This window comes from Hyperolius riggenbachi, chromosome 11, assembly GCF_040937935.1.
Source record: "Hyperolius riggenbachi isolate aHypRig1 chromosome 11, aHypRig1.pri, whole genome shotgun sequence".
Taxonomy (NCBI): Eukaryota; Metazoa; Chordata; class Amphibia; order Anura; family Hyperoliidae; genus Hyperolius; species Hyperolius riggenbachi.
The window spans coordinates 190876462-190898611 of record NC_090656.1 but is presented as its reverse complement, the minus strand read 5'-3'; the positions used below and the strand labels follow the sequence as shown (position 1 = coordinate 190898611).

The following is a 22150-nucleotide window of genomic DNA, read 5'->3' as shown; positions in this document are numbered from 1 at the left end:
GTACACCGCTCACCCGCCACTGTATAGCATTGTGCTCTTTGTCGCTGCTGGGAATACTGGTACACCGCTCACCCGCCACTGTATAGCATTGTGCTCTGTGTCGCTGCTGGGAATAGTGGTACACCGCTCACCCGCCATTGTATAGCATTGTGCTCTGTGTCGCTGCTGGGAATAGTGGTACACCGCTCACCTGCCACTGTATAGCATTGTGCTGTGTGTCGCTGCTGGGAATAGTGGTACACCGCTCAGCCACACTATATAGCATTCTGTTTACTGTTCTGTGTCTGCTGGGAATAGTAGTACACCGCTCGCTCAGCCACACTATATAGCATTCTGTTTACTGCCACTCTGTGTACCTCGCTCAGCCACACTATATAGCATTCTGTTTACTGCCACTCTGTGTCTTCTGGGAATAGTAGTACACCGCTCACCCGCCACTGTATAGCATTGTGCTCTGTGTCGCTGCTGGGAATAGTGGTACACCGCTCACCCGCCACTGTATAGCATTGTGCTCTGTGTCGCTGCTGGGAATAGTGGTACTGTATAGCATTTCTGTACTTCCACTGTACTGCTGCCAGTCAGCATGTACTGTAAGGATAAGTGAAATGAGGAAGAAATCCGGTGAAAGAGGGAGGGGCAAGGGAAGAGGTGTTTCCCCTGACGATTCACGTACAGGCCACAGGGGAGCACCCAAGAAAACCCACTCAATACCGCCCATGTTGTCCAGGACAACAACCCTCACAAATCTAAAAGAACAGGACCAGATAATTACTTGGATGACCTCTCAAGCGTCCAGCAGTGGGTTAAGCAGCACCAGCACATCACGCACGAGGTCCGAGTCCTCAGCCAGTTACAAGGAGCCAGTGGGCACAAAGCTGACACAACCGGCAGCGACACTGCCAGATAACCAGTCTGATGAATTACCTCAGGACACAATGGGGTATTCGCAGGAGCTATTCCCAGCCCAACAAACTTCCACCTTTCAAAGGTCAATGGAGGAACAGCCAGAAATGTTGTGCCCGGATTCACAACCATTAACTGTGGGAAATGCACCGCGCACTGAAATACAAGGCGAGTCCGAGGAGGACTCGGAAACCCAAATCCCAGAGCAAGTTGGGCAGGAGGGGTTGCAATTGCAGGAGGTCGGCCGACAAGATCTGGAAGACGACGTTGGAGTGAGCTGCGCAGAGGTTGTTCTGGGGAGCTATACTCCACGGCGGCGGCCCCCCACAATGACATATGACTAGTTTGAGGAGATGGAAGAGGAGGGTATGGACAATGTGGACAGAGACCCAGATTTTGTTTGTGAACGAGAACATCGCCGTCGTAGCAGCAGCACAGATGAGTCTGTTGAAGAACCCACTGCTGCACGAGTTCGCCTTGTGCCACAAGGTAGGCGGCGCGCAATTTCAGGCACCACAAGCGTGGAAGTTCAAGTGAGAGGCAAAAGAGGAGCAAACAGAAATCGCCAGCAAGGCAGGTGCTCCAAAGTCTGGGCTTTCTTTGAAGACTGCACTGAGGATGTTACCATGGCGATTTGCAAGGTGTGCAAGACCCGCCTGAGCAGGGGGAAAAGTATTAACAACCTCTCCACCACCAGCATGAGCCGCCACATGCTATCCAAACATCCCACTCTGTGGGCAAACTCGGCAGGACAGGGTACCAGCAACACTGCCTCCCTTGGGTTCACCAGACTCACCACCAGACCCGCCTCAGCAGCAGCGGTAGCCCAGCCATTGCGTGGTTCACAACATTCACAAACATCAGACGACGCTGACACTGTCACTTTCCGGAGTAGTGCTCTTGAGGTCTCCCAGTCTTCATCAAACACAACAACCAACAGCCCTTCTGTGTGCAGCGCTACGGTTCAGTTGTCTGTGTCGGAGATGTTTGAGCGCAAGAGAAAATTGCTAGCAAATGACCCCCGGGCCGTGGCAGTAACAGCCAGCATAGCCAAGCTTCTGGCCTGCGAAATGCTGCCATATCGAGTGGTGGAGACAAACAGCTTCAAGGGCATGATGTCAGTGGCCATCCCACGTTACGTGGTTCCCAGCCGCTACCACTTTGCGCGCTCTGCAGTGCCTGAGTTGCATGAGCACGTGGTCAGCAAAATAACCCGAAGCTTGAAGAATGCCGTTGCCTGCAAGGTTCACTTCACCACTGACACCTGGACGAGTGCCTTCGGCCAGGGTCGATACATCTCCCTTACCGCGCACTGGGTGAACCTTGTGGAGCCTGGCAGCGATTCCTCACCTGCTACGGCGCGAGTGTTGCCCACGCCGCAAACAGCTGCACCGCCGTCCCTCCCACTGGATAACAACAGCAGCACCTACCTCTCTGACTCCTTCTCCTCCAACGCATCTCAAAGCTGTACCTCATCCGGAAACGCTAACCCAGCAGCAGTAGGATCGTGGAAGCAGTGCAGCACAGCTGTTGGCATGCGTCAGCAAGCGTTGCTGAAGCTGATCTGCCTTGGGGATAAGCAGCACACAGGGGAGGAAATTTGGAAGAGAATAAAGGAACAGACGGATTTGTGGCTGGCACCGCTGGACCTGAAACCGGGCATGGTTGTGTGTGATAATGGGAGTAATCTCATTCGCGCTTTAAGGTTGGCTAAGCTGACACACATCCCTTGCCTGGCGCACGTGATGAACCTAGTAGTTCAGCGGTTCCTGAGGACATACCCAGGCGTGGCCGATCTTCTGTTGAAGGTGCGTCGAGTGGCCAAACATTGTAGAAATTCCAGTACTGCTTCGGGGGCACTCGCCAAGATGCAGGAGCGCTTGAATCTCCCCCACCATCGCTTGCTGTGTGATGTCCCTACGCGCTGGAATTCTACGCTGCACATGCTAGCCCGCTTTTGTGAGCAGAAGAGTGCAGTGGTCCAGTACATGACGGCGCAGTACCGAGGCGCATCCGGACAGCTGCCAAGCTTCTGTGGATCCGATTGGGCCAACATGTTGGACCTTTGCCAAGTCCTCCAAAATTTTGAGCAATCCACGTTGCTTGTGAGCAGTGACAACTCTTCAGTCAGCATTACCATACCACTGCTGTGTTTACTGAAGAGGTCAATGTTGAAAATCAAGGAAACAGCTGTCGTGATGCAACTGGGGGAATCTGAAGGAGAAAACGATCAGCGTGATGGTACCAACATCAGGCCATCCGCCTCAGGGAACGCTGGCCCCAGCAGCTATGACGAAGAAGAGGAGGAGGAACAGCTGGAGTTGGAGCAGGAATTTCATGCCACCACTGACGAGGGCCAGAGCGGTGCACGTTGGACTTCCACAATTCAGCGCGAATGGTCAGCAGAAGCAGACCAGGAGGAAGGTGACGACTATGATGCATCACAACAACTATCACAACGCTCACAAGAGGATGATGAGGATTCTGGTAGGACTCTGGCACACATGGCTCAATTCATGCTAGACTGCATTGAACGTGACCCACGCATTGTGCGCATTTTGGACAACACCAATTACTGGGTTTATACCCTTCTGGATCCACGGTACAAACACAATGTTCCAAAATTGCTTGAAGAAAGAGTCAGACAGGTCAAAATGGAAGAATACCAGCAGGCCCTTGTGGAGACTTTAGAGAGGAGATTGACATCCTCCCCCTCCTCTAGCCAGTTGTACGCCGACAGACTGACTTCTGCAAACCCAGGACAACCAGGAGGGCAGCAAACAACGCAAGCCGCAACTAGTGCCCAAAAGGGAATGGTATCGGCAGTGTCCTTGGAGTGGGAAAATTTTCTGACACCCATGCAGCAGCAGCCCACTGAACAGCAAGCGTGCAGATCCACCTCCAACACCGATCGCCTGGAGAAGATGGTCAAGGACTACATGTCAGATGACGTAGCTGTGTCGAACAATCCATCTGCACCCTTCAACTATTGGGTATCGAAGCTAGACACCTGGCACGAACTGGCAATGTACGCAATAGAGGTGCTGGCTTGCCCGGCAGCCAGCGTTATGTCGGAACGCTGTTTCAGTGCTGCCGGAGGCATCGTCACAGATCGGCGTATCCGCCTCTCCACAGAAAATGCAGACCGTCTGACTCAAATTAAAATGAATCAATCCTGGATTAGAAATGACTACGCAACACTCCAGGACCCCAACCAAGTAACATGACCAATGAACATCTGGGGTGGTGTAGCATTGCCAGTCAATGTTTATTGAACCTCTCATCTGTATTACATTTATGACTACATGGCGGCAAAAAGCATTGCTGCTATATCCGCACGCTTTTTGTCCTCATGCAAGGCCTGGGTTGTTGTGTCTCACAAAGCGTGGCCTTCTCCTCCTGCGCCTCCTCCTGTTCCATCACGTCTGCTGCTGCTGGGTTAGCGTTGCCGCGTGGTCCCTGTTTATTGAACCACTTATCTTTATTACATTTATGACTGCATGACGGTACAAAGCATGCTATCCGCACGCTTCTTGTCCTCATGCAAGGCCTGGGTTCTTGTGTCTCACAAAGCGTGGCCTTCTCCTCCTGCGCCTCCTCCTGTTCCATCACGTCTGCTGCTGCTGGGTTAGCGTTGCCGCGTGGTCCCTGTTTATTGAACCACTTATCTTTATTACATTTATGACTGCATGGCGGTGCAAAGCATGCTATCCGCACGCTTCTTGTCCTCATGCAAGGCCTGGGTTGTTGTGTCTCACAAAGCATGGCCTTCTCCTCCTGCGCCTCCTCCTGTTCCATCACGTGTGCTGCTTCTGGTGCTTGGTTAGCGTTACCGGTCCCTTTTCCTGGAACCTCTTCTCTGTATTACATTTATGACTGCATGGCGAAAAAAAGCATGTTACCTGTGCAAAGAAACATGACATTTTCCACATTTAAAAGACAGTTTTTCCTTTGAAACTTTACAATCAATTTTCTCAAAAACTATAAGCTCTTTTTCAAATATTTTTTTTTCCTCTTGTACCCACTCCCAAGGTGCACATACCCTGCTAATTTGGGGTATGTAGCATGTAAGGAAGCTTTACAAAGCATGAAAGTTCGGGTCCCCATTGACTTCCATTATGTTCGGAGTTCGGCGCGAACACCCGAACATCGCGGCGATGTTCGGCGAACGTTCACGAACCCGAACATCTAGGTGTTCGCCCAACACTATAGACCGCAGAGTAGAGTTTACAGTATAATTATGTATCTCATTAGTTTATTGTATATAAAGTTTTCATGTGATTAAGCACTTCACCCCAAAGGCGTTTTTACCCTAATGGACGAGCGATTTTCGCCTTTCAGTGCTCATCCCTTTCATTTGCCAATAGCTTAATGACAAGACAAGACAAATAACAACATTTATATCGCGCTTTTCTCCTGGGGGACTCAAAGCGCCAGAGCTGCAGCCACTAGGACGCGCTCTATAGGCAGTAGCAGTGTTAGGGAGACTTGCCTAAGGTCTCCTACTGAATAGGTGCTTGGCTTACTGAACAGGCAGAGCCGAGATTAATCACTACTAATCACTTAAATGATCTATTTTATCTGCCTATTTGTTCTGGTTATCACAACATTTTAATTATGTCCCTAGTACAAAATATGGTGACAATATAGTATTTGTAAATAAAGGTGTATTTTTTTCTTTTGTGGGCTTTTTTTTCAGTATTTTCACGTGCACGCGAATGCACGTGCGTGCGCGGGAGTGTGCACATGCACGTGCACGCGCTCAGTGGCAGCAGCCCTGTCTGACTTATAAAACGCCCTGGAGCCATTAAGAGACTCAAGCAGGATGTTTTTATAAGTCAGCTTGTCATTAAGTGGTTAAAGTAAATGCATTTTTTATGTTATTGTTTTTTATTAGGAGGAAATAGGGAGAAATTAGAAGAAATATTCCAGTGATATTTCCTAGAAATCACCTTCGATCTTCCGTGGCGTAAAATCGCAGCGAGGGATAATTACCGCTCCTCATCGCTGTCCAGGTCACCGAGCTCGGGAATGCCACATCTGTGCACTATGTATGGAAGATGGATAGATAAGTAAATGGTAGAGCCGGGAGCCAATGCTTTCAGTTTAGGGGAGTAAATCTTTGTCAGTGTCATGCTGCAACACATCTGAGCGTACAGAACTTGTTTGCGTAAAGTGTGGCATAATATTAAGATGAGATCAGGACAGGTATGTGCCAACAGGAACTGGAAGCAAGCCACAGCCTAGCTGATCATTACACGATTCCAACCAATGTGTCATGCTGCTTATTAGGTACCGAGATTTGTTTATATTTCACATCTTCATTTCCACCATGCGACTCAGCAGTGATACATACTTGTTATATACTATTATGTATTATATTATTATTAATTCATTATATTAACGGCACAAATTATATTTTACTGTAGGGAAGCAGGGTTATAACTAGTTCTTGTCCCCCTCCAGACCTTGGCAGAGCCGGATTTTTACTCTTTACCGCCCAAGGCCACTGTCAGCAGCCTCCCCCTTTAGTATAGGTAGCCAGATGACTCTTACCCACTCCTCCAATTTAGATAGCCTGATCGGAACAGCTGAATTCCGATTTCGTCGAAATTTCGTGTACCGCATGCGAAAACCGAGTTTCGTGTTCCGAATTTTCGTGTTCCGAGTGCATTTCTATTGAATTAAATAGTGTTAACTTCTGCGGTTAATTGTAAAGCCCCCTTACATGCTATCATCACCAAATTTGGCATGTATGTTAAGCAGATGAGTGGGAACATGGTAAAAAAAATGTTTGTGAAAAGAGCTTATAGTTTTTGAGCAAATCGATTTCAAAGTTTCATAAGAAAAATGTTTTTTAAACTGTGTAAAATGACACTGCTGCAGAACAGGTTACTGCATTCCGAGTTCTGTATACAAATTGTATACATTTCATGAAAACAGACAGCGTGGGGTCCCCCTCCCAAGCCTCCTTAACCCCTTGTCCCCCATGCAGGCTGGGATAGCCAGAATGCAGAGTCCCGGCCACGTGGGGCTTCGCACCCTGAGCTATACCAGCCCGCATGGTCCATGGTATGGGGGGACTCGGGAGGAGAGGGGCAGCAAACATCCCCCTCTCCCCCAGAGCCCTTGTCCAATCCATGGACAAGGGACTCTTCCCCACCTCCGGTGCCCCAGGAGGAGGTGGGGGCCGCCGACGTCCTGGGGGGTTCATGGTGCCATCCGGGGTTCCCCTTTAACAAGCGGACCCCGGAAGCCGCCCCCTCCCCAGGAGAAATGAGTATAGGGGTACACGGTACCCCTTACCCATTTCAGCAGAGTTAAAAAAAGAAATAAAAACACGACAACGAAAAAAGTCCTTTATTGTTCTAAATTAACCAGGGATACTTACCTTGCAATAATCTCACGCCAGTAACCTCAGGAGTGGTCCCACGCCAGTATCCTCTTATGACATCCCACCTCCCTCCCACACTGACGAACTCCCACCACTGAATGGTCACAGTCAGCCTCTGCATCTGTATAGCAGAGGCTGAGAACACGAAAATTTTGTCTTTAAAACAAGAAATTTCGGCAAACAGTGATGCAATCAAAATGGCCACTGGGAAATCCCCGATCGCTGGAGGCCACACTAGAGTGGCGAAACCAGTGATTTTTCACATAGATGGTGGGTCCAGGTGACCAGAGCAGGAGGTGCCCTAATCCCCTGGACCCACCCATTCATGTGAAATAACGCGTATTCTGACACTCTGAGGTGGCCTCCGGGGAACGGGGATTCCCCAGCAGCCATTTTGTTTATGACACTGTTTGCCGAAAATTCTTGTTTTAGCAAAAAATTTTCATGTTTCTAGCTTATGCAATACAGATTGCAGAGGCTGTCTAAAGCCATTCATCCCCAGGAGTTCTGCAGGATCGGCAGGTGCGCGGGATCTCCTAAGAGGATAGAGGGGGGAACCGCACAGCCCAGGAAGGTGGGAAAGTGGGCACAGAGCGGCGGGGAGGGGCAGGGGGAAGCCTCCCCTCCCTCACCTAGGGTCAACCTTCCGTGCTCCCCCTCCAAAATTGCAGCCAGCAGCGGCAGCGAGCGGGAATCACTTACCGAGAGAAGAGCTCTGTGTGCCGCTGCTGGTCTGGTCTCCTGCATTGCATTGTCCAATTACGCTCTCACAGGAAGTACTGCGCAAGCGTGATTGGACAGTGTCAGTGCAGAATACCAGACCAGCGGCACACAGAGCTATCGCTCTCGGTAAGCCGTTCCGCTGGCTGGCTGGAATTCTGGAGGTGGGGGGAGTGCGCAAGGGGGGCCCTAGGTGAGGGAGGGGAGGCTTCCCCCCCTCCCCGCCGCTCTGTGCCCACTTTCCCACCTTCCTGCGCTGTGCCCCCCTCTATGTTTTTAGGAGGTCCCGCGCACCTGCCGATCCTGCAGAACTCCTGGGGATGAATGGCTGTAGACAGCCTCTGCAATCTGTATTGCATAATCTAGAAACACGAAAATTGTTTGCTAAAACAAGAATTTTCGGCAAACAGTGTCAAATAAAATGGCTGCTGGGGAATCCCCGTTCCCCGGAGGCCACCTCAGAGTGTCAGAATACGCGTTATTTCACATGAATGGGTGGGTCCAGGGGATTAGGGCACCTCCTGCTCTGGTCACCTGGACCCACCATCTATGTGAAAAATCACTGGTTTCGCCACTCTAGTGTGGCCTCCAGCGATCGGGGATTTCCCAGTGGCCATTTTGATTGCATCACTGTTTGCCGAAATTTCTTGTTTTAAAGGCAAAATTTTCGTGTTCTCAGCCTCTGCTATACAGATGCAGAGGCTGACTGTGACCATTCAGTGGTGGGAGTTCGTCAGTGTGGGAGGGTGGTGAGATGTCCTAAGAGGATACTGGCGTGGGACCACTCCTGAGGTTACTGGCGTGAGATTATCCCAAGGTAAGTATCCCTGGTTAATTTAGAACAATAAAGGACTTTTTTCGTTGTCATGTTTTTATTTCTTTTTTTAACTCTGCTGAAATGGGTAAGGGGTACTGTGTACCCCTATACTCATTTCTCCTGGGGAGGGGGCGGCTTCCGGGGTCCGCTTGTTAAAGGGGAACCCCGGATGGCACCATGAACCCCCCAGGACGTCGGCGGCCCCCACCTCCTCCTGGGGAACCGGAGGTGGGGAAGAGCCCCTTGTCCATGGATTGGACAAGGGCTCTGGGGGAGAGGGGGAGGTTTGCCACCCCTCTCCTCCAGAGCCCCCCATACCATGGACCATGCGGGCTGGTATAGCTCAGGGTGCGAAGCCCCACGTGGCCGGGACTCCGCATTCTGGCTATCGCAGCCTGCATGGGGGACAAGGGGTTAAGGAGGCTTGGGAGGGGGGACCCCACGCTGTCTGTTTTCATGAAATGTATACAATATGTATACAGAACTCGGAATGCAGTAACCTGTACTGCAGCAGTGTCATTTTACACAGTTTAAAAATAATTTTTCCTATGAAACTTTAAAATCGTTTATTTCAAAAACTATAAGGTCTTTTCACAAATTTTTTTTTTACCATGTTCCTACTCCTCTGCTTAATATACATGCCAAATTTGGTGATGATAGCATGTAAGGGGGCTTCACAATTCACCACGGAATTTAGCACAATTGACTTCAATGTAAACACGAATTCGGTACTCGGAATTGCAGAATTTTCGAGTTTCGAGTGCTTACTCGGAACTGCCAAATTCCGATGGCAAACTCGAAATTCGGAATCCGAGAGCTCAGCCCTACTGATGACCACCTCTTCCTTCCTGTATAGGTATCCTTATGACCCCTCCCCCCTTTCCTCTACTATAAGAAGCCAGAAGACCCTCTCACCTTCGTACAGATAGCCTGATGACCCACCCTCCCTCCAGTATAGGTAGACAGGTGACCCTCTCCCCTAATGTAGCCTGCTGCCCACCCACTCTAGATCTTGTAGTGCCCTAGGCCATGGCCTATGTGGTCTTTGCTTAAATCTGTCCCTATACTTTGGGAAGGGGGAGGCAACATTTACACTCTTTTCTCCACCTCATATTGGTGACCTCAACAGCATATATAACAAATGTGTCCATTATGACCCCCCCCCCATGACACCTGATCTGGAGGATGGACTTCTATATCAGTGGCAGGGAGCGTAAGTGGTTGGGGGGGTCCCCACAGATCTGAGTCTTCCTGTGGTTACTTGAGCTTTGACCCTGTTGTTACCTCCCTTCAGAGAAAGCTAAAAGGAGTTGGTTCTGCTTTGCTTTTTCCCATTCTTTAGGTGGCCACCCACACACACACGCGTGCACGCACACACACGCGCACGCACGCGCACGCACGCGCACACACACACATACACACACACACATACACATACACACACACGTGCACGCACACGCACGCACACGCACACACACGCACACACACACACACATGCGCACACACACACATGCGCACACACACACATACACTCATGCACACACACATACACTCACGCGTGCACGCGCACGCGCGCACACACACGCGCGCGCGTACACACACACACACACACACACACACACACACACACACACACACACACACACCATTTGTTTAGCGCTTTTTTTTCCCCTGTCAAACTCAAGACTCTTGAGAGCTGCAGACACTAGGGGTGTGCTCAGTAGCCTACCCTTCAGAGTTGGAGAGTCTTGCCCAATGGCTCCTTACTGAATAGGTACTGGCTTAGTGAACAGGAACAGCTGAGATTCGAGCCCTGTTCTCTTTTGTCAGAGCCGGAGCCCTTACCCAGTACACTATCCAGCCACTGCATAGATAGTTTGTGCACTCTCCTCTTCATCTTTAGAGGGGCGCCTCTTCTCAGCAACCAGGTGCATGTTATTATGTAATGACATGCGGTTAGGTCATGGAGAAGAGGCAGCCAACGGGGATGAAGACACCGAGCACTGATGGCACAGTGCGCTGGGACAGGTGAACTGCTATGCTATGCTGCAAAAATGCTGCAGGGGCCTGGGGAGCACAAGTCAAGGGAGACCTGGTGGGGGGTAGGGGCACAGCACTTGGGGGCCCTTGAGCAATTTCCCCCTTGGCCTGTATAGTAGCGCCAGCCCTGCACCCACTGTAGCAGAACAATTGATCCCTCTCTGATCTGAATATCATCAGAGAGTGATCTAAGTTCCAGGACTGGCACAACCATAGGGCAACCTGGGCAATTGCCATGTGGCCCTGAGCTGGTTGCCAAGCCCCACCAGGTCTCCCCCTAACTTTGTGTGGTTCCTGGGGCTGGCATATTCAGGGCCGCCATCAGAAATTTTGGGGCCCCCCACACATCAGGCCTGGGGCCCCCCTCCCTGGGCGCACCCACTGGTTGCTGTGCCCACCCACTAGCCACCCCATCCCCGTGCACGAAGTGCACTGCGGCAAAAAAATGTTCATGGCTCCGGCACTGAAGAAAGCGGCATGCACAGCAAGATGCGGAAAAAGTGGGCGTGGCCATGGCATGTTGTGGGTGGAGTCAAATACTAGCAAAATACAGGTAGTCCCCGGTTAACAAATGAGATAGGGACCTCTAGGTCCATTCTTATTCTTTATCTATTCTCTTTTGTACCCCTCTTTTCTTCCTGTGCCTCTTTTGTCAGTGCTGGAATGCAGTGTGCTGGTTAGTGAGCCACAGGCCCCCAGCCAGCTCAGGCGGTCCTTCCAGCGCTTGGGGGGCCCGGGGCCCCCAGAAGCCATGGGCCCCTCACTGCAGTGTCAGTTGCCCCCCCTGATGGCTGCCCTGGGCATATTATGTAATAACATACCGTGGGTCACAGAGAAAAAGAACCCCTGTGAGGATAAAGATGGCAACGCACGGAGCAACAGACCAATGGAGGAGCGCGACAGCCAGGACAGGTGAGTCACTACACTGCCAAAAACGTGTCAGGGGCTTCAAGAACCATACTGATTGGGGGGGGGGGGGGAGGCAGTGGCAGATAGCTTGGCAGCCATAGGGGGTGGAATTTGGCAGCAAAAATGGTGCTCCTAATGCCAATTTTGGGGGATCCAATTAACTTATTAGTACAATTTCGGATGTGTTTGAAAACCATTGTGCCTGGACGAAACCCAGGCAAAGACGGGGAATGTATACAAAATCCTTGCAGATAGTGTACTGGCCAGTGGCCAAGATTTGAATCTGGGAATCGAGCACTATGAGGTGAGAACTTAATCCCTTGATCCCTCTGCCACCCAATTATTAAAATGAATAAAAAATTACAAATTTGTACGTGCTCAATATAATGGAAATAGGAATGTAATGTAACCGTGTAATGGGAAATATCAGGAAGGAATCCCCAATAAAGTTATCCTGATGCTTGAATTCTTAGCAGATGATTCTGCCCCTTCCAGTACTCTGACATTCCTCTGCCTTTTTCCTCTGTGAGTCATGACTGTGCGGGGTGACATCATAACCTTGAGACACTTGCCAATATTGTATATTTTGTGTTTTAATTAGGCTGATTTAAAAGCTGACAACACAGGAGTGGAGTGTATGCATCAGTGTGACCCAAAAGGAAATGCTATTAAAGTAGGCCTTATGTAACACCGTTCAAACAAATGAGAAGATTGACTCGCACTAGATTTGGATAGGAATTATGTAACACTGTGTAACCAAATCCGCTTCCAAGTGAACATCAGTAGGGTAACAGAAATGTCAGAAAGACCTTCCTATCTTTAAAGTGAACCAAGTACCATTTTTAGCACCCATAGTATCTCAATAGCACATTAATAAAAAAAACTAACCTAAATTTACCTCTTATTTTTACATTTAAAACTTTAGCAGCGTGTATTATTACCCTACTTGCGAGGCATGCGTGACCACAGAAATTTCAGGAAGATTAGGACTAATGTAAGTATTTCATCAGCAGGGGGGAGTTTAGATAGGACACTGTGCTTCAAAGAGTTTAGAATAGTCACAGATGCTTTCTTCACACCTTCACACATTAATAATGGGCAGCTAGAAAGGGAGAAGGGAACATGGCAGCTCCTATAGCTATTAGAAATCAGGAAGAAAAAGTGGCACTTGGTTCCCTTTAAAGCAAACCTGAGGCAGTTAAAAAAAGTTAGATACTTACCTAAAATGAGGGAAGCCTCTGGATCCTCCAGAGGTTTCCGATGTCCTCCTTGAGACCAATGACTTCAGCTTAATGTGCAGGCTTGGCTGTACTCATGCAGGTGTATGGCTGCACTCCTGCACAGTGCAGAGAGCTCCCACCAGAACATATCCAACAGGCTCTTGTCGGATCAGAGTGTCCCTGCATGGCAGCGGTGGGGTCAAGGAGGAATGAGAAGCCTCTGGACTATACAGAGGCTTCCCTCCACCTAGGTAAGTATCTAACTTTTTTTTGTGCCATCTCAGGTTTGTGTTATAATGATTAATTTGTGTGACACTTCAGACAGTGCCCACGTGGCATGAGACAGCATTCTGTGCAGCTTTACTATACTCTTTGCAGTGCTTGGTTTAAAAAATAAGTATGCAGAATCGAATATACTTCCTGTTACAAGGAGTAACAAGAAGTACTCCTGGCACTTCCTGGTAAGCCCCCGCATATTCACGTCTCTGTAACTGAATATATATTTGCTCCGCCTTGGATCACAGGTTTGCTTATTTACAAGTGAGTGGATGGGGGTGTTGGCACACCCTACAAATTCTACGAAGCCATGACCGTGCCTGCCCACTTCAGTACAAGTGTTTGACCAGGTGGGGGGGAAATGGCGTTGCTTTACAGGACATAGTCATGCCCTCTGCCTGCCCACCTATCCCTACGGCAATCTCTTTTTCAACGCAGAGTCTGGTGTATGGTCAGATGACCGGGCAAGTGAGCGTCTTCAGTTGCTGCCTTTATGCCTGTACAAGGTATTACAAGCAGCAAGGAAATATGAATGCCTATAGTCTAATTTTTTTAATCATAACACTGTAGAAAAGGTGGCAATGTTGCATAAAATGAACATGTCAAGTCTGACACACAGGTTGCGTTTTAAAGAGTACCCAAGGCGACGGCCGACGTGTGACATGATGAGATAAACGTGTATGTACAGTACAAGACATATTAATAATCAGGCTTTTATACTTGCTTTATTCTGCTGCCTGAAAGAGTTAATTTCTAGACATGCAAGTGACAGCTTCTGTGTTGTCGGTACCTTGTCAGCAATATAGTAAACATCACTGATAAGCAAATTACACCCATAAAGTTTTCCTGGCAGAATACAACTGAACTATTGACCTTTTTCTAACTGTGGGACTCTTAATAGGCTGCCACTGATTAAAGGCAACAAAACATTTAATCTAGTTTGTAAATGTTTAAATATAAAATAAAACCATGGGATACCTAAAAAAAGGAGTAGGAGCATAAATACAATTGGTTATCTCATCAATTTTTCACCTCGGGTTCACTTTAAATACTTGGGATTCCACTGCCAATCATGAATGGAGTTAATTGAATATACCTCTATTTGAATCACCAGCATTTCCGGTGAAGGGGTCACATTGATTGATATTTGGAATGCGTAGAAACTAAATGCTATTAGGACAAATAAAAAGAAAGAATGGGGGGGAAACCATTTGGTGGAACTCTTTTGATGGCAAACATGCATGCATCCATCCCCAGGACAGTCCTCATGGCTGCAAGCATGAGACAGACGAGACCAACCCCCATTTACTAATAAGTTGAGATGCTTTGCAATGATACATTCTTGATTGTAAAATATTACCAAATCTATGTGGTAGAAGAGTAAACTGAGTGAGTATACTTTTGATATTTTAGGCAGCCCGTCATATTACATAGAATTGGTAAGATTGTACAATCAAGATTGTATCATTAGTGGGCACCCTAAGACATAATTGAACACAGAATGTGATTATTTCCATCACATTTAGGGCTCAAACCCACTAGCAGCCTTTTCTAAGTGCTAGCGTACTGCTAATGTACTGCTAGTGGGTTCCAGGCCTAAAGGCTGGCATACACTGGTCAATTGCCAACAGACAGACTCAACACACACCATACAATCTTGGCTGTACAGATTTACCAAATCTTTGTAGTATAAGGGCCAACAGATTGAAAATACCTTGAATGATTGATTGGATAAGCTCTTATACTACATGAAAGTGGTAAGATTGAACAATCAAGATTGTATGGTGTGTGTTGAGCCTAACAGATAGATCCCTCTCTGATCGAATCTGATCAGAGAGGGATCTATTGGCTGCCCATACACTGCACACAGATTTAGAACTGATTTCAGCATGAAGTCGATTCACAACCTGTGGAGCTGCCACTGCCTCTGCATATCTCACCTCCTCCCCCGGCCAGCAGCAATGATATTACCTGTTCGCCGGCGCGAGTTCCCAGGTCTGTGCTGTCCCTTTCTCCAGCTGGCTTTCTTCTCCATCTCACCTTCACTTCCTGTACCGTCCTGTGACAAGTGAAAGTTCAAGCAGTAGAGGGCGCTCTACTGTTTAAACTGCGCCTTTTCACAGGAAGGGACAGGAAGTGAACGTGACATGGAGAAGAAAGCCAGCTGGAGAAAGGGACAGCACAGACCTGGGAACTCGCGCTGGCGGATAGGTGAGATTATTGCTGCTTCAGTCGTTGCAGAATCAAACACTGCTAACGACGTGCCCCCGACCCGCTGGCGATCACAGTGATCGAACCTGCTGTATATCGATGGGGAATCAATGTAGTGTATGCAGGGCCGGATTTACCATAAGGCACTGTAGGCACGTGCCTACATGCGCCTGATGGTAGAAAGGCGGCTCACTCCCCTCCCCGAGCCCCCCCCCCCCTCCTACCCCCACCCATCCTTCCCTATACAGAGTCCTGAGCAGAGTGTAAATGAGATGTTACTCACCCAGCTCTTGGCACTGACAAGATCTCCCTTCAGTCGAGGGCACCACTGGCTACTTAATACTAAGGGTACCTCTGGCTACCTAATGCTAAGGAGCATATGTAGCTATCTATGACAGGCAAGGGAAGTAAGGGAGAAGTGACAGCTGGACCAGCCAGCACAATTCCAATGCAGTTTGGAGGAGGTTTGTAGGATCAAGGAGGGCGAAGTGCTGGCACAAGGTCCTCCAGCACCCAAGGCTGAGATACCAAAGTGCGCCCCTCCATCCCTCCCACACCAGCCGTCACACACTGATTGCTATTAGACTAATATGCGCCCCAGGGCCCCCAACACCTTAATCTCTAGTTATCTGGCTTGTAGTCACTGCCATGTATCCCTTTTTCTTATTTCTCTCTGCTTCAAACACAATAGGTGAATGATAACTGAGTGAGTTGTGCGCCCCCTCCTACACTGCGCCCTGAGGCTGGAGCCTCTCTCGCCTCTGCCTCAGCCCGGCCCTGCCTGTGCCTATAGGCTCCTGTGAAGTAAATCTGGGCCTGAGTGTATGAGTATATTAGCTTTTTCTCCCAAGTTTTCTGCCAAGGGATATTTTCAAATTTGTCAGTAAACTGCATTTTAAATCACCAACAAGCAAGAAAATACTTAAAATAGTTTTGATAATACTTTTCCATCTATTTTTTGGTATTGTTTCATTGCAAGGTGCTGAAAAGTTATTATAAATAGAAAATGAAAAATGATTTCCTAGGAGAAAACTCATGATAAAATGTTATTGCATGTGGGCCCCAGGCTTTCCAGAGTTTTCTCCTAGTAGATCATTTTTCATTTTCCATTTAGAATAACTTTTCAGCACTTTTTTGCACCCGTTTTGTCTGCACAGACTGGAAGGCCCTAGAAGTGGCAGATTTGAATGAGTGGGCTGACGTTGTCACCTCCTAAATAAGCTTCTGTGAGGGCTCCTGCACAGGCCTGTATCTCAAGCAAGGCACTTGACGGCCAGTGCCCCTAGTGGCACTTAATGTGGGGGGAAGAAACGGTAGCCTAGCTCCCATATTTCACTTTTTGTTTTCCTCACATCCGACTGATGGGGGAGTTGGTAGCAGTCGGCGGGTGGAGGAGTGGTGCTAGCAGCGAGTAACTGAAAGCTCCGCCCTCCACAAACTACAGCCTGCTCACTGTTCGGGCAGAAGGGCTAGGGAAAAATGGCATCCAAAACCCAGCACTGGAGTCTAGGGGCTTGATTCACTAAAGCGTGATAACTCAGTTATCACGTGTAAAGGCTTTGCATGTGCCAACTCGCGTGTTAAGGCTCTGCAAGTGCTAACTCGAGTGTAAAGGCTTTGCAAGTGCTAACTCGAGTTTAAAGACTTTGCATGTGCTAACGCGAGTGTAAAGGATTTGCACATGCAAACTTGGGTGCTAAGTAGTTTGCACGTGCAAACTTGGGTGCTAAGTAGTTTGCACGTGCAAAAGCGGCTTTTCACTGCCGTGCTAACACTTAGCACCCTTTAGTGTGTCTCCAGTGCTGGGCTTCAGGTGCCATTTCCCTGTAGACCTGCTCTGCTCAGAATCCTGGCTTGGGTATTGGACCTGCTGCATTGAAGATCAGAGAGCGACACTGGAGCCCTTGACAGGAGTCTTCTGCCAGGTGAGTACATTTTTTTTAAATATCAGGTGCCACTAACACAATGGATATTAGGGGGCACTAATGGGATGGGGGGGGGGGGGGGGGGAGGAAGCAGTCTCCCACAATATGTGTATTATATGGAAATGCTGCCAGATTATGTGTATTATATGGGAAACACTGCCAGATTATGTGTATATGTGTATTTTATGGGAAATGCAGCCGCATCATCATGTGTCTTTTATGAAAACACCTATGGAATGGAGATTAGGTGTTATACTCATGTTTTGTGCGTTGCAACCACTTTTAATGCCTACGGAAGATTCCTTATTCTGCTCAGGTTGGAGTTTCCACCCCTGGGCATTGTTTTCCAGATGATTAGGTTCCTTGATGGTGGGAGTACTTATAGGCAGACTATTAAAAAGGGATAGAAAAACATAATACAACATTAGGACTAAGGTGTAAACTAGAACACCTACTGGAAGGAGCGCCCAGAATAATAAAATACATTAAAATATTAAAATCTAAGTGATAGGTTGACCTACCTCTCTAGAAGAATGAGCCAGTGATACAATGGCCACTGGAAAATATATTTAGTGCACAATTAGTACGGTACGTGTTTCACAGGTTGGCCTTGCTTCCTCAGGTCAGTAACAAGTTGTGCGGAGTGGCATTGATAAGACAGGAACGAGCGCCTCTATCCTCTTATTCAACCCTCAGAGTAAATGCAGGAGGCCTTTGTAGTGGTCTTCCTAAAAAGTTAATTAGAACTTAATATGAACCTAAAGTAAAAAAAAAAAATGCGCAGATGTAGCCTGATGCTTCTGTCGGGACTCTGTGATCAGTATAACAGTCAGTGTTGCCAACTCATCCCTTTAATTACTGACACATATGAATTATACAGGTTTTGTGGCTAGGTAGATGCAGTTAAGGCACTGACTATGTGTAAGTACCATAGCTCCAGAACCTGTATAACTTAGATGTGTCAGTAATTAAAGGGATGAGTTGGCAACACTGATAACAGTGTTTCAAGCATGCAGGGACCTGAATGGACAGTAGTGGCACAGCAACAGGTACCGAGCAGATGGCGAACATAATGGAAAACCGGATGAAAAAGTAATGCTGCTCAATTAAGTTTTTCATCCAGTACAGTGTTAGCCCAGCCTTAAACGAAACCTAAAGTAAAAAAAAACCAAAATGCTTATTAACTTACCTGGGGCTTCTTCCAGCCCCCTGAAGTCTTCTTGGTCCCTCGCCATACTCCCCCCACTCCACCGTTCCTCCGGTGTCCCCCTACAACATTGGATGTGAGGCCCCGTGCCGCAGTCGTCCTCCATCTCTGCTTGTGCAGTAAGCAAAAATTGCTACCGCGTATGTGCAGAACGCTCCCGGTTGTGGGACCGCAATAGTGGAGATGCATGGCCAGCACCACGCATGTGGAGTGGCCGGCCGACTTGTCAGTCAGACGGATTACAGAGGAGATAGCGGAGGAACAGCTAAACGCAGGATGACGGTGAGGGACCAGGAAGATACAGGGGGCTGTAAGAAGCCTGTTGGAGGGAGACACCGGAGGAACGGCGGAGTGGGGGAGTATGGTGAGGGACCAAGAAGACTTCAGGGGGCTGGAAGAAGTTACTTTAGGTTTCCTTCAAGGCTGGGTTAACACTGTACCAGACGAAAAACTGAATTTGGCATTACTTTTTCATCCGGTTTTCCGTTCCGACTTCCACCTGCTCGGTACCTGTTGCTGTGCCACTGCTGTCCATTTGGATCCCTGCATGCTTGAAATGCCGTTATACTGATCACAGAGCCCCAGCAGAAGCATCAGGCTACAACTGGTTTGCAAAAGACCAATGGGAATCCTCCCTGAGCACCAGGAAGGACTTTTATTGGTTCACTACTCTCAGTGAACAAAGGAAAATACTCCTTAGGGAGGGCTAAGTCCCATTGGATCTAAATGGACGGCAGCAGGTGATTACTTTGGAAAACGTAAGCAGCGAGATCCCTGGTGAGACTAGGCTAGCATTGATTCCATCAGCCTACACTTGTCCAGCCAATCCGGAATTATTGTGCAGCAGGACCTTGCGTTCCATTCGTTGGAATGGAATGAACGGATCCATTCCATTCTGATTCCAACGGACTGATTGCTTAGCATTGGATTCGTTCACATCCATTCCATTTCATTTGGAACATTTTTAGTGGTAGTGTGAACCCAACCTAAGACAGAGAAGGGTCGTGGAGCACGATACTTGCAAGAAATATGTATACCAGAATTTTGTTAGGTCAAATTGGACTTGTAGCAAACCCAACAACAACATTAATTTTACAATCAGTTTAAAGTGTACCAGAGATCAACATAACTAAAGATTTGATACTTACCCAGGGTTTCCTCCAGCCCCATAAGCACGCCTGAGTCCAACGCTGTCCTCCCGCGGTCTGCTGTTCAGCCACAATCAGCCCCGGTAACAGCTCAGTCGCGTACAGTCTGGGTCTTATGTGCAAGCATAACTGAGCTGTTAACGGGGCTGATCGCGGCTGAACGGCAGACCGCGGGAGGTCGGCGAGGAACTCAGACGAGCTTGTGGGGCTGGAGGAAGTCATGGGTAAGTATCAAATCTTTAGTTATGTGGTTCTTTGGTTCACTTTAATTACATATAATCTGTAATGAGAGCCGGACAACTGTGACAGAAGCAACAGCACCATCTAGAGGACAAAGTGTGTGCTTTAAAAAAAATACATTAGATTATACAGTATGTATTTATGGTAGGAATTAGATTGCAAATTCCTCGGTTTTCTACACATATACTTACATACAAATATTTACCTGTTTCACCTTTACTGAGACACGCCGTTCTTATGGGAGTTAAACCTTAAAGGGGAACTGAAGAGAGAGGTATATGGAGGCTGTCCTGTTTATTTCCTTTTAATCAATACCAGTTGCCTGGCAGCCCTGCTGGTCTATTTCTCTGCAGTAGTATCTGATTAAAACCAGAAACAAGCATGCAGCTAGTCTTGTCAGATCTGACTTATAAGTCTGAACCACTGAAACACCTGATCTGCTGCATGCTTGTTCAGGGGCTATGGCTAATAGTATTAGAGGCAGAGGATCAGCAGGGCTGCCAGGCAACTGGTATTGTCTAAAAGGAAATAAACATGACAGCCTCCATATACCTCTCTCTTCAGTTCCCCTTTAAAGAAAGATGTGCATGTTGACTCTACTAGTTTAAGGGATACCAGCCAACAGTAAAATGTGTTTACTGAGCCTCAGTGGCATAGCTAGAGATCATGGGGGCCCCATAGCAAAACTTTCACGGGGCCCTCAGATGTAGGCGCTCCTAAAGATTGCTACCTGCCCCTACTCTGTGGATTTTAGTTAATTGGGCAATTTACATTCTCATGCAGTCAACACTGCACATAGTTCATGGGCATTGAGACAAAGTCAGAGGGTGGAGGAACACAAGAAAGTTAATGGTGAACAGATTAAGTATCACCTGGGCCACCTATGCTCTAGAGCCCCATAGCAGCTGGTCTGATTGCTATGGCTATTGAGCCGGGAAAAATGCTACTCCTGAAGAAGTGACCCGTATTATGTCTCTTGTTCACGAAATGCATCAAAAGAAAATTGACTAATATCTTAGTGTGGTAGGGAATTAACTGAGAGCATTTCTATAACTGTTAATATAATACAAAATTAATGATACTATGATGGTTATGCAAGGAATTGTCCTTTGTATTTGCACATTTTAAATGTGTTGAAGTTGGTGAATAAAATTAATCTTTTAATTAAGATCATTAGATGATCTGACTCAATACTTACCTTACTTCCATTTCTGAACTATTAAAAAACGTGTCTAATTAAGATTCAAGACTTTGCTACTAATACAGGCATTAAGCCTTTAGACTATCTTCGTGAAAAGTTTAACTTTCCCCCCTCTGAGCTGTTCCATTACATGCAAATTACCCATTTTGTGAAACGACACATCACACATACGGAGTCCCCTATGAGTAGGACCTTCTTCGAGCACATCTGCGACTCAAACCCACAAGCACCGGGAGTAATTTCAGCCATATATAGAGAACTAACCCTCACGCATTCCCAAAACAAACCGGACTATATACTTAAATGGGAAAAAGAACTGGGCCTTCAGATCGATTACACTGAAATGTGTGATATTTGGGAAAATATCCCTAAAATTTCTATCAATGCCGACCTAGTTAAGATAAATTATAAATTATTATTCAGATGGTACTTGGTCCCCCAGAGGGTGGCCAAATACAATAAAGAATGTTCAGGGAACTGTTTCAGAGGGTGCAAAATGATAGGATCCTTCGCTCACATATGGTGGAATTGTAAAAAAGTACGTAGATTATGAATTAGAGTTTGCAGCTGGGCCTCATCCCTGATCAACGCCCCAGTTTCGCGGAACCCTCTCCATGTTCTCCTAGGTTGTCCATACCCATCCCTCTCCCCGGCCCAAAATGCTCTCATTAACTATATCTTCACAGTAACCAAAATTAAAATAGCAGCAGCTTGGAATACCCAATCTCTCTCAGTTTGGGGCGGTCTAAAATAGGCTCGGAAATATCCTGTTCTTTGAAAAATTGAGGGCCCGTATGAATGATAACATGAAAAAATTCCATAAAATCTGGGACCCATTGATATCCTACTTATTAACTCCTGACCAAATAGCTATGGTGCGTAATCAATGAATTGATCATGGTCGCTCGCACAAGCAACGATGACATGCCAGATTTACTA

At 47.6% G+C, this 22150-nt stretch overlaps 1 protein-coding gene across 3 annotated transcripts in view; it reads right to left on the bottom strand.

The window, feature by feature from the left end:
- Nucleotides 1-22150, bottom strand: part of LOC137538867 (transmembrane protein 272-like) — a 168285-nt gene that overhangs the window by 129751 nt on the left and 16384 nt on the right. For 2 of the 3 annotated variants that reach the window (XM_068261251.1, XM_068261253.1), the window contains exon 2: nucleotides 17937-18143. The exons of the other annotated variant lie outside the window; for it this stretch is intronic. The gene's annotated coding sequence lies outside the window, so the exon portion shown is untranslated. The remainder of the gene's footprint in view (nucleotides 1-17936; nucleotides 18144-22150) is intronic. 3 annotated transcript variants of the gene reach the window in all.